We start from the raw sequence: 6759 nt of genomic DNA, 5'->3' as shown, positions 1-6759 counted from the left end.
AAAAAAAAAAAAAAAAAAAAAAAAAAAAAAAAAATGCAAAAATTAGCTGGGCGTGGTGGCAGGCGCCTGTAATCCCAGCTACTTGGGAGGCTGAGGCAGGAGAATCGCTTGAACCTGGGAGGTGGAGGTTGCAGTGAGCTGAGATTACACCACTGCATTCCAACCTGGGTCACAAGAGTGAGACTCTATCTCAAAAAAAAAAAAAAGAAAAAGAAAAAGAAAAACTTCCCACTATAAGAACCTGGTGGAATTCCTGCAGAGAAAACCCAGGGGAGTGAGGAGGATTCCCTTAAGACTTTAGCCTCTAGGAGTTTTTCACTCTCAATAGACCATATTCAGCCTCCAGCAATTCATCAACATCACCATTTAACTGTTTCTACCAGTTTATAACTCCGTGGCTTTTGCTTCTAGGTAAGACGATCTGGGTGGCTGTATTTCTCCAGATTCACCTGATTCTCCAGATGCTGGAGTGACAGTTTTCCCAATGAGTTCAGTTTTTTGATAGGTACAAGGAAAGTAATTGATTTTCAGTTTGCCTAGCTTTTTCTTATTGTAAGGACAGGAATGATAACTTCGAGTCTCTTTTTATGTTGAAATGAAAACTGGAAGTTGATAAATTCTTTGGAGAAATGGAGTCAGGTCATCTCATCATGATTCAATGTCTTTAGTCATTCTCACAATGTCAACCCTGGGTGGCTCCTCTAGACTCTTTCTTCCCCTTAATTTCCATATGCTCTATGCTTTTGCTCTAACACTCAAACTCCTAATTTTTCCCTCCCTCTTTCCAAATGTTTTCAGTATACCCTTTCAAACTTCTATTCCCAGGCAGAAAGACTTCATTTCATCCTAACTGCAATGACCCAACTTTCCCAGCAACTGTCATATGAGATTGTTACTTTTTCCTCCACCTCCCACTTCCCTTGGGATGAAGTAGAGATACGGCGAGTATAGCTTCTGAGTACTGCCTTCAGCCCAATAGGTAAAGTCCTTATTCTTGTGGAAAAGAAAAAACCCACAAAGCCAACTTGCTTCTTAACCCTCTGGGTATCAACAGTTACAGACCAATTTTAGTCTTTTCAGAGGTTATATAGAATTTATCATATTCCATTGGTTAAAAGATAAACTTAGGTACATTCAAATACTAATGAGTTTATTTGAGCAATCAGCAACTCATGAATTGGGCAGCACCAGACTGCAAGAGGTTAAGTCCTCCACTGAGGGGGTGTGAGGGAAAAGCTTTTATAATGTGTCCAGGGAAGCAAGGTGAAGAGAATATTTGATTGATAAAAGTGGACAGTCCATAGTTAGAGGTTTGTTGGCAGTTTCTGATGAACTAAGCTTTAGTTTCAGTTTACCGTTTATATTGCATTGGGTTTTGGTTTGCTAATGTAGGCACAGGAGCATTCTCAGCCTAATGGTCTCCTAATTTATTATTTTGATGTATTGAATGTATGCACCATATCTTATATAACCATCTGCTGGATTGAAACCCCTTATTTCTTATCCCCTTTTCTGCTTTTATTTTTATTTTTTTCCTTTTATAGATACTGCGAGCTCCAGGAAAGCAAAAAATGTGTTTGCCTTCATTGCTGTATCCCAAGCACATAGGTTATACTAAGAAAAATGATAGGGATTTGTAAATAAGTGCAATAGCATGTGACATATTATTTCAAAGTCATACTGGGGTATTATTTAACAAACTCAGCTAGAAATCATTTAATCTTCTAACAGAATGTATCACTGTCTGACTTTGCTCTTTACTATTAATTAAGATCTCAGACTCTATAAAGACCTATGTTAATGTATTGATTGTGTTCAGTCAAGATGCAAATAATTTCTGTCCCATGGAAAAGATAACTTCAAAGGTTACTGTTTTGTTTTGTTTTTTTTTCTTGCACAACTTAAACAGTTTGTACATATTCTAGCAATCTTTTGTTTGTTTGTTTGTTTTGAGACAGGGTCTCACTCTGTTGCCCAGGCTGGAGTGCTGTGGCGCAATCTCGGCTCACTGCAACCTCCACCTCCTGGGTGCAAGCAATTCTCTTGCCTCAGCCTCCCGAGTAGCTGGGACTACAGGCACATGCCACCAAGCCTGACTAATATTTTTCTTTTTTTTTTTGCACTTTTTTTTAGAGATGGGGTTTCAACTGTGTTAGTCAGGATGGTCTCCATCTCTGGACCTCATGATCCGCCCACCTTGTCCTCCCAAAGTGCTACGATTACAGGCGTCAGCCACCGTGCCCAGCCTATTGTAGCAATTTTATTCTGACATTCTCTTCTTAAAGGACCATATAAATCTCCTTTCCTCAAAGTTTCCTTTGAGTCAGCTTTACCATATTATTGTTTGTCTCAATAATTAATGAGTTGAATAAAATGTGTGACATGTGTTTATGTTTGTTTAAGAGTCATGGTTTTCATTTTTGAAAATTACATTTTGATAATCATTACCCTAAACACTATAGTTGCCAAATAAATAATTGTGGAATGAATGAACACATAATGAAGGAATGTCTCTTACATGCATTTTGGAAAACTTGTCAAAGTATCTCATTAGACTAATTTTTTACCATGAAACTTCCTGCTCAGGCAGAATGGTCACTTGTAATTTTGGTAGATATTGTTAATTACCAGTTGTAGAAGTTTAATGCCAATTCGTGGTTCTGTTAACTGTATAGAAAGGTACTCATTTCTCCATATCCTCAACCTACTGGGTTCTTCATTATCAAACTTAAATTTGTTGCCAATCTGAGAGGTGAGACTGTTTTGGTTTGCATTTTAAAATATGCAGAAGCAGCTCTTACAGTTTTATTGATCATTTGTTGAAAATTTGTATCTACTCTTTGACCTTCAATCTGCTTAGCTTTTTATATATGTGTTTCTCCGTCTGTCTGACACTTCAGACACTTGACCTCTCTGCCTCTATTCATCAGCTTTCTTCTGTCTTTTTTTCCCTTCTCTTTCTAGCCTCAATTCCATTGTGTCATTCCAACCACTCACACATATCATAACCCACTCCTGTGTATCCCTCCCCGGTACTCACTCTGGAGCAGCACAGTTGACTCCTGACTCCCAACCTCAATCATTTTAAAATATCTACATCTTGGCTGGTGAGTAATGTTGAAAAAAGACAAAATCCACACGACCCGGCAGACTTTTGCCTCTACAAATTATGAGATTCCAATTTTTTCTACAAAAGTTTTAAGTTGGCAATTTGTTATTCTACAAAAAAGTCCTAATAATACCTTATGTACTCTTTTAAAAAATACCTCCAACCCTGCCACTTCTCCCCTCAGTGGTAGTAGATGACTCACTTTCTACTTCAATGAGAAAATAGACATCAACATTCTCAGTCAAAACTGCCTCTCCTACATGCCACTGCCCTGAAAGCTTATTTGCATCTGAGCCCATTCTTGCCTTCTTCCCCTTGGTTATGATGAAAGAGGTGGTCCCGAACCTGTCCCAGGCTTAACTCTCCTCTTAGGTGCCGAGTCCAGCTTCTCCCTGCTGGTTAGGAGCATCATCCATCTTCTCACCTTCCTGCCTCTTCACCTTCTCCCTTTCTACTGGATCCTTTCATTCACATGTTACTGTACTAGTCTCCTCTGTCCTCTTTGACCTCTACTTCCTCCTCCAGCTTCCACCCTGCATCTCTCCTGGGCTCAGCTAAGCTTCCTGAAGGAATTGAAATGTTATTTTTCCTTAGATGCTGTAAAATCCCTGGGCTGTTTAGCTTCTCCTTAGTTTCTTCTTTGCTCTTCCTCCTCTGCCCAGCCTTTACGTTTAGGGTTGCTTTCACATTTTTCCCTCTTCCTCCTGCTTCTTCCCTCCTCAGTCTGCATATCCCACTATCAATTTTGTCCTTTCCCAAGGCTGAAATGAAAGCTGTGTACTGCTGTTTACACACTCTGTCTCTCCTGGCCAGATCTCACTTTGAGATATGGAATGCTAAGTTTAACTGATTAGGGAGCATTCTCATCTGGATGTCCGTGCTCCAGGCAGCTTCAACCTAACCTGCTGCAAAGAGAAACAATCCCTTCCCCATCCTCCACCACACTGTCAGAACCACCAACATTTCAACGTTCCTAAAGATAGGAATGGAGCCACATTCAACCCTCTTTCCCGAGCTATGCCCCTGAATGGCATATTTGATTCCGTAGTTTTAATGATGAAGTCCCCAGCCTTGGGAAAGGTTAGAAGAAGACCCCTTCTGTTTATGGGAACAGTTTCCAACTTGTTCCACAAGGACCTGGGTGTAGGCAAAAGTCCTACTGTGTGCACCCTGCTAGAGAACTATGCCTCTCTCCAGGAGCCAGAGTTTGCCAATTAAGGAAGCCGCTACTACTGACGCAATTTTGTAGGTAATAAATTAATTCTGGGAATTAGTATTTTCTTGAGCTTTACTGTAAGCACTTTTTCTGGTGACTAGTTCTATTATCTATCTGTCTGCCTATCTATAGCTATCATTTATCTACCGTCTATGTATCCATCTATTTACCAACCATTACATAGCTATTGTTTTAATAGATAATACATTTATATAATAACTTACATAATTGAATAGGTAATAAGTTTACATAATACAAGAATAAGACACAAAAAGTTATCTAGAGTGAGAAGAAAGCCCTTATTCTACCCATGTCCTCTTACTCACTCCTTCCCGCGGATAAAACCCCTGCTATTAGTTTCTTGTGTATCCTTTCAAGGTACAAGCACAGAAACACACATGCACACATCTACACAGGGTTTTTAAATTTTATTTTTATTTATTTATTTATTTATTTATTTCAGATGGAGTCTCACTCTGTTATCCAGGCTGGAGTGCAGTGGCACGATCTTGACTCACTGCAACCTCCGCCTCCCGGGTTCAAGCAATTCTACTGCCTCGGCCTCCTGAGTAGCTGGGACTATAAGTATGTGCCACCACACCCGGCTAATTTTTGTATCTTTTAGTAGAGACAGGGTTTCACTATGTTTGCCAGGCTGGTCTCAAACTCCTGACCTCAGATGATCCACCCAGTTCGGCCTCCTAAAGTTTTGGGATTACAGGCATGAGCCACCGTACCCAACCTTTTTTACTTTTCTTAATTTGCTACACAAACTGTTCTGACCTCTCTTTTTCTTCTTAATAAATCTTAGATATCATTCCACTTCACTGTAGAGACTGGTCTTATTTTTAAAAATGACTGCATTGTGTTCCTCTTTATCACAATTGATTTAACTATTCCCCCATGGATCGACTTTCTCAGTCTTTTGCTATTATAAAACAATGCTGCATTTATATTATTATAATTTCTGTTTATGTTTTTAAAAATTTCTCCTTATTTTAGTTATGTTCATTATTGTAATTTGGAAAGTCTTGTTTAAGGCATTTAGTGGTAATATCATAACTAGCTTTTGTAATATACTTAATACTCTATGTATTGGGCAGCATCTATTTATTACCCACTGTAAGCAAGAATGAAATTGGCGTATTTTCACTTTTTGCCACTTTGCCTCTTTTTCCCACCAACAATTTTTATGCTGTCTTTATCATTAGTTTTTCAAGTGCTTTCTTTTTTAAACTATGGATACGTCTGTTAACTGATTTACCAGTTTCAAGAAATACCTTTTGAAGCCCTTCTTTAAACATTATTATATCATCATATTTTTATTGCTTCTCATAGCTGACCATCACTCCCATCTTTTAATAGTTATAACTATATTTATAGGTCTGCACAGTTTGTAATTTTAAACAATATTTGCCTTCTGCTTTATAACCATGTGCTGGTTTAACCCCAATCCTATACTTAAGGGATCCAGTGCTAAAGAACTTACTATTCTTTTGTCACAATTTCTCCTCAACTATTTATTGGCTTAAGTTCTTCTAATATTTATTCTAGAAGAGCTCATGGGAACCATATGATTTGATTTCCTGCATATATGTATCTGCTGCTTAATTCTTTTTTTTTTTTCAGTGAGACAAGTAAGAATTTATTGCAATGATTTTGAAAAATCAAGAAGATTGTCACAAGTCTGCAATAAACACAATATCTTAAGAAACAGGTGCAGGTAAAGACAGGTAGAAGTGGCAGGTCGCGGTGGTTCATGCCTGCAGTCCCAGCACTTTGGGAAGCCAAGGCAAGGCACAAGGATCGCATGACCCCAGGACTTTGAGACCAGCCCGGCCAACATAGCAAGACCCCATCTCCACAAAAACTTTGAAAAATTAGGTGGGCATGACGGCATGAGCCTGTAATCTGAGCTACCCAGGAGGTTGAGGCGGGAGGAGGGCCGGAGCCCAGGAGGTCAAGGCTGCAGTGAACTGTGATTGAGTCTCTGCACTCCAGCCTGGGGGACAGAGAAAGACCCTGTTTTCTAAAAATAAATATCAAGAGAAATCCGATAACGGTTTGATGAACGCAATGGCAACATTTTATAAGTAGACGGATGCGTGTACATACAGATAGGGTAACTTACTGAGCTCTACCTGAGCTTAAGGAGGGAAAAATGGCCTGAGCCTTTTTCTTTTTTTTTCTGAGATGGAATGTCGCTCTGTCACCCAGCCTGGAGTGAAATGATGCGATCTCGGCTCACTACAACCTCCGCCTCATGGGCTCAAGCGATTCTCTCGCCTCAGCCTCCCGAGTAGCTGGGACCACAGGTGCCCACCACCACACACTGCTAATTTTTGTATTTTTAGTAGAGACAGGGTTTCACCATGTTGGCCAGGCTGGTCTCGAACTCCTGACCTCAGGCGATCCGCCCACCTCTGCCTCCCAA

Source organism: Theropithecus gelada, chromosome 8 (assembly GCF_003255815.1).
Source record: "Theropithecus gelada isolate Dixy chromosome 8, Tgel_1.0, whole genome shotgun sequence".
Classification (NCBI taxonomy): domain Eukaryota; kingdom Metazoa; phylum Chordata; class Mammalia; order Primates; family Cercopithecidae; genus Theropithecus; species Theropithecus gelada.
The sequence above is the reverse complement of the archived record's forward strand: the minus strand, read 5'-3'. Positions refer to the sequence as shown.